Source organism: Bos indicus, chromosome 9, assembly GCF_029378745.1.
Source record: "Bos indicus isolate NIAB-ARS_2022 breed Sahiwal x Tharparkar chromosome 9, NIAB-ARS_B.indTharparkar_mat_pri_1.0, whole genome shotgun sequence".
NCBI classification, from domain to species: Eukaryota; Metazoa; Chordata; class Mammalia; order Artiodactyla; family Bovidae; genus Bos; species Bos indicus.
In genome coordinates this window covers 53,066,051-53,077,465 of record NC_091768.1, presented here as the reverse complement: position 1 = coordinate 53,077,465, position 11,415 = coordinate 53,066,051, and the positions used below count along the sequence as shown (strand labels likewise).

The window sequence follows — 11,415 nt, the reverse complement described above, 5'->3', positions numbered from 1 at the left end:
GCAGGAGGCAACGCTGCTGAAACGGCAGGCGGTCCAAGCGACCCAGCAGTGGGCAGCGCAGGTGCCAAAAAGCAAGAAAGGTGCAGCACAGGGGAGGTAGACTTCCGGAGAGAGCGGGCGCGCGCTGGCTCTCCTTAGGCAGGGGACGGGGGTGCGCGGCTTGCGCGCCTCGGGATGCTGGGGGTGGGGCGCGCGTGCTCGCCGGGGGGCGGGGCGAGCGTGCGCGCTGACTCGCCGGAGGCGCGAGGGGGAGGAGCAGCTTCGCAGTCTGAGCCGCGCGGGTCCGCGGGGGTGAGTTCCCAACCTGACGCTGTCGCCTAGCGCAGAGCTAGCCGGACGCGCCACCCGTAGGGCTGGCTGCTGCTTTTATTTACTAGGAAACACCGTTTCCCTGCGGGAGAGTCGGGGAGCGCGCAGACACACATACACACGCTCGCACACACGTTCACGGATACACATACGCGCACACACACGCTAACGCGCTCGTTCTTCACAACTGCATCCCCAAACCGGCAGAGAGAAGCTACTGCGGTTTCTCTTAACCTCGGCATCGGGCATCGTGGGGCGAAGTACGACCATTGTGTATCAACGAGAGCCAGGTGCCTGCGCTGCCGCCTCGGGTACGTAACCCCGCAGACAGCTCACCCTCTCTCCTCGTTACCTGTTCGGAGTTGGTTCTTCAAACCGGTGGGAGAGGGTGGGAGTCTGCTTGTGAGCCAGTGGGGGCGAGATCAGAGTTGAAATTTCAGGGGCTTTGCAGCCCGTGCAGCTTCTAGCAGCGTCGTCTAGCGGGAGCAGTTACTACTCCCGGTTACTTATTCTACCCACCCCTTAGAGTTGCTGTCCCTTTTCCCCTTCCTCCTGGCCCAAGATGTACTTGGCTCCTTGGTTGCCAAGGAGACTTGCTTAAACATCAGTCTTGGGGCGTCTGTTGAAAGAACTGGTTTCTTAAATAATGCTGTTATTTACTTTGATTTTTTTCAAAAAACAAAACGTACACTGAGGACCATGTGGTAATTTGACACTCGTTAATCTGTATTCAAGCGAAGGGTTCATTCAACTTCAAGAAAAGCGGTAATTGCCCTGTATGAAGTGCTTTAAAAAGGATTCGTCAGAGTGATTTTTCAGCGGATTGTGTCTTAAATCATAAATTACTCCCATTTTATAAAGAAAGCTGATTCCAATTAGAATCCCTTCTCCCATTATATGTTGCAGTTCACTCAAGCGTGATTGTGTGATTGTCTTAACATTAAAAAGCAGTAAATGAATTAATTGTGATTCCTCACACAAGGATGATCTTCTGTCGTAAAATGACCAGAACAGGAATGCGTATGTGAATTCTTAATGTAGGGAGATAGCGTTCATAACATACATCTTTGCTAACATTTCTGTATTTATGGTATTACTCTTTAAGTACAGTTTTCTGCTCCTCTGCCCTTTTTCTGAGAAGATTCTGTTTTCTTTCAAGTCTCTTATTATTTTTCTTTTGGTGATTAGCAGTAGCCTTTTTTGTTGGAGTATAGTTGCTTTGCAGTGTTGTTTCTGCTACACAGCAAAGTGCATCAGCTATGTGTATACATATATCTCCTCTTATTGGCTTCTGACATACATCTGTATGTATAGATATAGATATAAAATGTGTGCCCTGGCTTAATACACCAGATTCTAAGGTTTTAGAGCTTATATTAACATGTAGAGAGGAAAGAAGCCCAGAAAAGCTTTGAAGATACTTTTGGGTTTTTTCGTGATGGACTGGATCCTTTCCTGGAGCACTGCGTGAGGCCCAGTGAAGAGGTTTGTCTCACAGGAACCCCTAATAACTGGGCTGTGAGTTTTACCTTGAGGTCTCAGGAGCCTAATGTGAACTTATAACACAGCACTCGGAGAGATCAGCAGTACAGTAGTTAAACTCTGCACTAATTTCATGCCTTCATTACAAACAGAAATAACCACTGGCATTCAACAGTTCATTTTGTTTTCCTTTGATATTTGTTCATCTTTTCTCTCTCCAATTAAATGAGGCCAGGAAATGCATCAGATTATTTTTATTTAGATTTTAAGCTGTGTCATACAGTGTAATAATAAGAGAAAGAAGGAAAGCAGTAATAACTGAGGTGGGTAGAGGGGATTTGTGCAACTGACAGGGAGTAAGAAATGAATAATGATGACAAACATTTTACAATTCCAGATTACAGAGTATTTTTGTGCATTTCTATTTTAATCCCCATGACAACCTTGTAGGGTCACGGAATTATCTTCGATTTAAAGCTGAGGGACCTAGACTCAGAGCTTGCTGAAGGTCACAGAGCTAGTGAATGGGAAAGCCCTTTTTGGATCCAGGCTCTTTGCCTTTAAGAAAATTCTGTGCTCTGCTTGTCCAGTGTGTGCAGGTGTCTAACAGGTAAGGTAAGGCCAAGGAGGGGGCACGTGTGTGAGGGGGGTGTGGACTGTGACCTCTGGAACCTTATGTGCCCCTCTAAATGGGGCAGCTCTTACTGGCCTGTTGCTGGTTGCCACCCTGGCTCTAAAACGTTCTTGTTTTTTCAAGAAAAAAAGTAACTTCCAGCTTTTTTTTTTTTTTTTTTGAAGTATCTTTAATTTAAAAGGGCTTCCCTGGTGGCTTAGACAGTAAAGAATCTGCCTGTAATGCAGGAGACCTGGGTTGGATTCCTGGGTTGGGAAGATCCCCTGGATAAGGAAATGGCAACTCACTCCAGTATTCTTGCCTGGAGAACTTCAGGGACAGAGGAGCCTGGTTGCAAAAAGTCGGACACGACTGAGTGACTAACACTTAATTTAAAAAACTGTAAGGACTGCTTTAAAAATATATCTGGGCCACAAGTGGTCTGGAGCCTACTGGTTTGCTGTCCATAACTACTGAAGTCTCATTCAATTTAAAACTGTTTTTCTATAATAGAATACTGTAAACAAATACATCCATTATTATGAGAGTGATTAAGAGTTTCTTGATTTTGATACTAAAATCTCTAGCAAAATTGCTCAACATCCAATAAACAGGTCCAAGTTTGTTTCTGAGGATTCCTTGGTCTCTTTCTTATACCTCAGAGAAAGTGAAAGAGCATGCAGTGCTCCGGAGGAAGAATTTTTGAATCTGGTGAAACAAAATCATTTATAGTTTAAAATGTTTCATGCTCCTAATTTAATTTATTCTGCATACAGAACAAGTCGGTTGGTTACTTGTTGTTGTAGGAAGAGGTAGAATGAAAACTTGAACAGAAAAAAAGAGCATCCTGAACCTTTCAGTGAAAAGTTCCTTTTAAGGATTTACGTTGCTGCTGGTAAGTCACTTCAGTCGTGTCCGACTCTGTGCGACCCCATAGACGGCAGCCCACCAGGCTTCCCTGTCCCTGGGATTCTCCAAGCAAGAACACTGGAGTGGGTTGCCATTTCCTTCTCCAATACATGAAAGTGAAAAGTCAAAGTGAAGTCGCTCAGTCGTGTCCGACTCTAGCGACCCCACGGACTGCAGCCCACCAGACTCCTCCGTCCGTGTGATTTGCCAGGCAAGAGTACTGGAGTGGGGTGCCATTGCCTTCTCTGAAGGATTTACGTTACTAGTTAGCTAAAACCTACCACAAAATATTGCAAGATTCCAAAGGAACAAATGTAAATGGAAACTCAAAGAGACATTTGATTTTAGGACCCTGGCAGAGAAAATGCTGTTTACTCCTTAATTAATCTTATAATGAAGCCAGTATTTTTGAGAGGCTGCCACTTTCTCATATGTCTACCAAAATTACAGAGATGTCCGTAGACTTCATCAAGGCAGACCTGGTGGTCAGAAAGGAGTGGTATTTTATTTCCATCATTTCTTTTGTGGATCCAAATAAGGTCTCATTAAAAAAGAAAAAGCCAGCATTTGGACAGTAGCTTCTGATAGTTCTGTCATTCTAAAATTACTCTCTTGAAGGAGGCTTTAGTGATAAATAAGTGAATTTCAGTTTTCAGTTCTTGAAAGTGTGTTGCACATGGAGTAAAGAGTCAGGCAGATATTAGTCAGTACTAATAAAACAAAGTCCTGGCTGGGAGATAAAGATTCAAAGCAAACAAGCATATTGTTCCTGGAAGCTTTTACTTTTCCAGCCCCTTCTACATGCAAACTGCTTTCCATGTTGTCTTCATAACATCCCTATAAAATGAGCATGTTATTTCTGTTTGACCATTGAACAAGATTATTTGAAGTTAAATTGGACCAATGAAAGAAAACCCTAAACCTCAACAACACTCCTCACTTGACACCCTCACTTCTCTGCCAGTTTCCTGATGGGTGTTATAGATATGCACATAATGTTGGTTCTGAGGCAGTTGTGTGTTAAATGCTATGACAGAGATACAGAATTCCACAGAAACACAGATACGAGAAAAATCTTAAAACTTCTGATTCTGGAGGTCAGGTAAGTCCTGTGTAGGAGAATTAGTGCCAGACCTTGATGGCTTTGTGGGTCTGATTATAGTAAATGAAGATCCCTTTAGCTGTCGAAAGATGGAAGGTTCTGCCAGACAGTCATTTGGAATTGTGCATTGAGAGGATAATGTACATGATGTTTGATATTGATGAGCTCATCATTGTAGCTGAAGGGATGATGCAAGATGTAGGCAGAGATATTGTCTCCAAATGGAATGCAGCAAGAAGAACTGGGGATATAGAGAGGGTGTGGGGGAAATCGAGTCGGTGAATAAGACCAAGAGGGTAGTTGTAGACATAGAGAGAATCCAGAGAGTATAGTACTGATTGTTCAAAAAGAGTGAACCTAAGGCAAAGGATGAACCAAGTATCATGATCTCTATACAGAGTCTGGTACATGGCAAATACTGGTTAACTACAATGGTGTGTCTGCATTCTTAACATCCAACATCTGGCACATAATTTCCTGCATTCTTAACATCCAACATCTGGCACATAATTTCCTGCATTCTTAACATCCAACATCTGGCACATAATTTCCTCTCATATTATCACTTTTCTATGGAAAGGAACATTTATAAATATTTTGTTGTTCAGTCACTCAGTCATGTCCAGCTCTTTGTAACCTCATGGACTGCAGCACGCCAGGCTTCCCTGTCCTTCACCATCTCCCAGAGCTTGCTCAAACTCATGTCCATTGAGTCAGTGATGCCATCCAACCGTCTTGTCCTCTGTCATCCCCTTCCCTTCCTGTCTTCAATCTTTCCCAGCATCAGGGTCTTTTCTAATGAGTCATCTCTTTGCATCGGATGGCCAAAGTATTGGAGCTTCATCTTCAGCATCAGTCCTTCCAATGAATATTCAGGGCTGATTTCCTTTAGGATTGACTGGTTTGATCTTCTTGCAGTCCACGGAACTCTTCAAGAGTCTTCTCCAACACCACAGTTCAAAAGCATCAATTCTTTGATGCTCAGCCTTCTTTATGGTCCAATTCTCACATCCATACATGACTACTGGAAAAAACATAGCTTTGACTAGATGGACCTTTGTTGGCAAAGTTATAGATATTTTATATGAATGAAATTAGAATGAACAAATATTTGAATTTTTAAAAATGGGAAAGAGATTGTGAAAATTAGATGAGAAAAGGCATTTATTAGTGTAAATATCAATATAAACATCATAGGCTTAAAGATTAGAAAGACTCTTGCAAATAGAGATTTTAATGTTAGGTACATCTTTTATGAAGTCTCATTTCATATCTGTGGGATAAGTGAGGAGAAAAGTGAGGAGAAATGTATGGTGTGTTAGCTGTTTGGAAATCTGTACTCACACTCAGAGAGAAGCCTTTAGTGACAGATAAATGTACTCTGTTCTTGATCCTGCTTGGTTCAACTTTTTGTTACTTGACTGAAGTATGAAAAAAAATGTGACAAGGGAAAGTTAGATTCGAATTCAAGTACTAGATCTGGAATGACTGGGTGGGAGAACTCCTGTTAGAATGATGGGCACAAAGTAACAGGGTGAAATCAAAGAGAAAACATGACATAGCCAGCTAGAGTCTAGCGCTGAGGACATTTGGCTTGTCAGGAGTTCACTTTGAAGTTGGAGGGATTTTAATTCCAGTCAAGTACAATATAAGCCAATGTGATGATTTGCTCTTCACAGATATATTTGGCAAGTAATGGAAAATATTATGAACAGGTGATGTTAGGAGCCCTTCCTTCAGGCTTCAGTAGAGTGCTGACTCAGTAGTTGTGGCACACACCAGCTTAGCTGCACCGTGGCATGTGATATCTTCTGGGACCAGGAACCAAACCCACATCCCCTGCCTTGGCACCAGGAGAATCCCCTTCCCTCTTATTAAATGGAGCTTTTGGTGACAGTGGAGACAGACCTGATTCTGTCTCTGTGTCAGGCAGTGCATTACACCCGCTTCCCTCCTTCTATATCTGATTTGTGTTATCTGAGAATTTCTTCCAGTTTGGAGACTAGAACTTGAGAATTTATCCCAGAACACCCTCTTATTGGGAATTAATAGTTGAAATTAATTTTGTTCATGTATTTCCTGGTTCTGTCCTTCTGATGGAGTCCTTCATGCTCATACCCTACTTGCCAAGATCTTTACCTAGGAGGTAGAAGAAGCACTCAGCTCTCTTTGTCTTTCTTTTGTCTTGTTTCATATGCACATTGTGATGCATTAATGCATTTAGCTTAACTTGATTTAGACATATGGTGCTGTAAATCTCGGTAAGATTTTAAAAAGAACTATGTATAAAAAAATAACAGTTTTGCAAACCTGACTTGGAGTCAGATTAGTTCTGCATATGGTGAAAGCGTGGAAAGCTGTGAATTCGCCTAACGACGTTTTGCAGGGTTGGAATTACTGACTGATAAGATGATTTTTAAATGAAGAAGGAAAATCTTTGGCAGTTTTCATCGACTCTTGACTTACTTCTACATGTTTATTTGAGGTATAATATATTCTGCTTTCTATGCCAGATGAGCTAGTTCCAGTTACTTAGAAGCAGGACTTTCCTATAATCCCTCTACTCCCCAGCACAGCCTGTCTGGTTTACAGGATATTGTTCGAGTAAGTAGTCCCATCCCGGATGATTGCTTCAGTGGGAACACAGTCACTGCTAATGGGACAGATGCCAAGAGCAGTGGAGGAGGCATTTTGCAATTGTTTTTATGACGTGAGTTCTGGTGCCTCATTGTAAATCATTATTTAGAAATCTTATTATTTATAAATTTTAGTTCTTCCAGTTCTTGTGCATTGTCTGTACAAAGTAGCGTGACACAGCCTTGGAGCCTGGATTCAAATGGTCAACCTGACACTTCTTGGCTCTGTGATCTTGGTACTGGCTCTGGGATCGAGCTACATATCTATCTCCCCTCAATCTTATTTTCCTCATCTGTAAAATGGGAACTCTATTATGCTGATGACCAGACTATTCTGAGACTAAATAAGATATGTGTAGTAAACATCTAGCACAATGCCTGGTGCATAATAAAATCTCAGTACTCACTAATTCCTTCCCTTTGCCTCCCCTTCGCTGCCTACCTTTTCTTTCCTCAACACGAGGGTAGAATTCACTTAAATTTTATATTCTGTTAGTATATAAAAGGCTTCCCTGATAGCTCAGTTGGTAAAGAATCTGTCTGCAATGCAGGAGACCTTGGTTCGATCCCTGAGTTGGGAAGATCCACTGGAGAAGAAATAGGCTACCCACTCCAGTATTCTGGCCTGGAGAATTCCATGGACTATAGTCCATGGGGTCGCAAAGAGTTAGACACTGCTGAGTGACTTTCACAGTATATAAAATGTCTTAATCTGGTCCATCAGCCTTAAGAGAGTTTGAGTGAGCAGTGGATTGCTTAGGTGTTGGGGTTATGTCTGTCAGAGGCTTTGGCAAGCCTCCCCTCTCTTTTCCGCTGTTCCTGGAGCCACAGGGAAAAAGAGGGAGCGTCAGTTTTCCCCACAGAGGCAACTCACTGGGACTTTATTTTAGGATCTCTTCAGGGGACCCCCTCTGTGGAAGCACAAAGCTGCCTCTTGTGTCCCCTGTGGATTAGTAAAAGCAGCACCTAGTATCTGGTGGGTACAGACCTCTTACCATTTCTGTGAGGTCAAGTTCTTGCTGCCAACATCTTTCTATTCAACCTGGGGTTTCCCTTCATGCTGAATTATGTAAATTTTATGAAAAGGTCAAGAGCGCCCCAGGCTCAAAGAAAAAAACTCCTCAAATTCACTTTCAAGTCAGATAGGATTAAAGTCTTCCTGAAGAGAATACTTTCTAAAAGTTAAATCTTTTTTTTTTTTTTTCCTTTTTCCTCTGTACCATTTTTTGTCCCCTCTCCCTTGCCCCTGCCAAGCAAGTCCTCATCTTCACAAATGGCAGAGTGATCTTCCTCTTTTTTTGGATATCATTAGATTCTCTGACAACCTAGAAGGACAGATGAGGTTAGTGTGTCCTGAATTCTTTCAAGGTTATCCCCCAGCTCACAGGCCTGAGGTAACTCAGGAAGCAGTGGGGGCTACTGGCAGCCTACCATACTGGTGACTTTTGTAGTATTAATAACAAAAAATATTTATAGAATGGTAGCATGAGCAGTAATTTTAGGAAACTATACACCCCATGGATTCAGTGGACATGAATTGGAGCAAACTTTGGGAGATAGTCAGTGGCACGGAAGCCTGGTGTGCTGCAGTCCATGGGGTCGCAAAGAGTCAGTTATGACTTAGCGACTGAACAACAAAATACCAAGCTAAGTTCTGTTTTTATCATACAGTGAATTATAGAGCATTTCATTTACAGAAAAGACTGTTTCTTGTGCTACATGTGTCATTTGAGAAACATGCACATTTAAGAAACTCATACATATATGCATGTATATGTGTATGTATTTCGGTGTTTCTTTAAATGTGTTGCAATTTAATAATTCAAATATATATTTAATAGTAAGTAGCATCAATTTAGATACCTAAAATAAGGGCTTAGGGAATTTGTTCATGCTGAATTTGTGATCGTTTGTCAAAGACAGAATATCCTTTACCTATTTCTTTACTCTCTAAGAAGCCAGAAGAGAATATAGTAAAATTTTTAAAAAGATTCAGTATGTAGTAGATATTAATTACAGTGAGGTGTGAATTCCAGGATGAAAAATATGGTAGCCAAGATGATATCAGTACCAGATCTTGTGTTTGCATCCAATTCAGATACTAACAAAGTTCTAAAATCATACTGCTAAGGAAAAAGAGCCTTTAAATATGAGCATATTCTCAACCACTTCCCAAGTGACAGCTGTGGTTATTATTTTAGAGATTCATGTTCATAATTGAGGTAGATATCCAAATGGAAGAGATTTATTTTGATAGAGTCTCTCATTGACTTGCATCCTCATCTGTTCTGTCTGACATTCCCTGAAAGAGACTTAAAAAAAAAAAAAAGATGCTGTTTTTGTGATAGGCAGTAGTGTAGATGTAACCCAGTAACCCCTCAACAGCAAAGATTCACTAGTCTTTCTCAGACTGATATCTTTGAGCTGATATGGCTGATTTTTTTTTTTAAAGAATACAGAGCCTAAAGAATTATGGAATGAAAGTTTTGGTTTTTCCTTCTATGGAAACATTAACTACAGTCTGATTTAATTTGGGCACAGCTTATCGTCTTTAGCTTTAGGTCAAAGCTGTTTATCATTTCCTGAAGGTATTTCATAGCATCTAGAGATAGGGCTTCCCAATTGACCAAATATCATTTGAGAAACTCATGCACAGTCCTTAGGCCTTTCTACACAGCATTTAACTTCACTTTTTACTGAAACTCTATAATTTGTGAATGTGTCATCCATAGGGTTTTATGGTTAAAATTTTCTTAACTTGTTATATTTCACAGAGTTGTCAACTTCTGATTTCTGTTTCATGTTGTTCTATCAATATTGCTCTCCAGAAGTCTGTAAATTATAGTCATTGCATATTATTAATTGCTTTAAAATGGAATATTTTTAATGCATGTAACTGCCAAGGGGTTTGTAGATGTGGGTGGAACTCTTTGACCAGCACCATCTCTCTTTGTGGCTGAATGTCTGGTAAGCATGGAATTGGGACAAGAGGAGTCAGTACATGGTTCAGCTACATAGTAGCATCAGCGGTATGTATTGCTTTTGTAAATGAGGACATACTTTGCCCTTGGACCTAATGGGGCATGAAATTCCCAGATCTCCTCAATATGTGCCTTGCTTACTGTGTTCTTCTTTTCAGGCACTGTATTCTTAGAGTTCTTCTACTTCCTCTATGTTGCCCCCATTTTGGAAAACATCAATATTCTGTGATTGCTTCAGAATTTTGTTGCTGTCATTCTTTGCTCATGTGCAAACTTGCAGTGCCTCAATCTGCAGCTATTGGTATACTGTTCCTTTTGTGTATTTATGTGTTGATTGATGAAGAGACAGAGGCAAGGATGAAAGAGGACCTCTTGTATCTCAGCATTAAATGAGCCCATTAAGAGGGTTGGACAGTAACCAATGAGGACCAAGATATTTAAGAAGCCCAGATATCACTGACTCAAGAACTCTTTTAGTTCTCTTCTCTTCTTGTCTGGAACCTCATGGTTGGCCTTTCTAAATGGTGGCAAAGCACATATCAGTATCTTAGCCAGGAAAGAGAATCTCACAAGAATCAGCCATATTTCCCTCCCAGGCCAGCTCCCAGGCTTTCTGAGGGCAGTGCCAGTATTGACAAGGCCTCTTCTTGAGGCTGCTTTTACCTGTGGTTGCTTGGGTCCCAGGGCAGAACGAAAATCCTTCACTGATCATATTTCTGTACATGAGGTGAGGCATAGTGAGGTGGATCAGGAGGGCAGAGGCCCTCGGAGTCAGAGTGTTCTTGTTTCCAGCTCTGCCAGGGGAGCTCTGTGCCCGAGTCTCCTTCTTTATAAACTGGGATAATAGAATCATGAGAACAAAATTGGATATGTTTTTTAAAAGCTCTGTTTATAAAAAAAAAAAAAAAAAGAGAGCTGTATTATTGGCTTGTTTGGTTGTTCTGGAACCTTGCTTTAGAAAATCATACTTGATCACTGTTCTGTAAGTAAGTCCAGCCCTAATGTTGCAACGAGGCTGATCCTCAGAAGGACCTGAAGTTGTTTTAAAAATACAGATTCCTGGAATCTCTATATTTTTTTGTATTGTAAGCTATGTTGGTTGCTTAGGCTCAGTGTATTAGGACACCTTTCCTGAGTGATTCTCATGGTGGGCCTAATCCCAGAGCTGCAGGTCAAAAGCACAGGGACCTGGTCACACTCTGCTCCTGTTCCTGGCTCCCAAGGACCCACCGGGCCCCCTGGCTCTGGGCCTCGGTTTTCTTTTCATTCACATTTAACAAAAAATAACACAGCAAATAAGTCCTGAGTCACAATGCTCTCTGGATACTCAATCGGCATTTAAACGTTGCAGGCAGTGCTTTACTAAACAAGTGCCCTGGATGA

General features: G+C 41.5%; 1 protein-coding gene across 5 annotated transcripts in view; it reads left to right on the top strand.

Moving 5' to 3' along the window:
- Positions 1-253: 253 nt before the first annotated feature.
- Positions 254-11,415, top strand: part of KLHL32 (kelch like family member 32) — a 221,254-nt gene continuing 210,092 nt past the window's right edge. For 4 of the 5 annotated variants that reach the window (XM_070796050.1, XM_070796051.1, XM_070796048.1 and 1 more), the window contains exon 1: positions 254-620. The gene's annotated coding sequence lies outside the window, so the exon portion shown is untranslated. Of the gene's footprint in view, positions 621-2,241; positions 2,402-11,415 lie in introns of all 5 variants that reach the window. The other variant, XM_070796049.1, reaches the window with a different exon arrangement.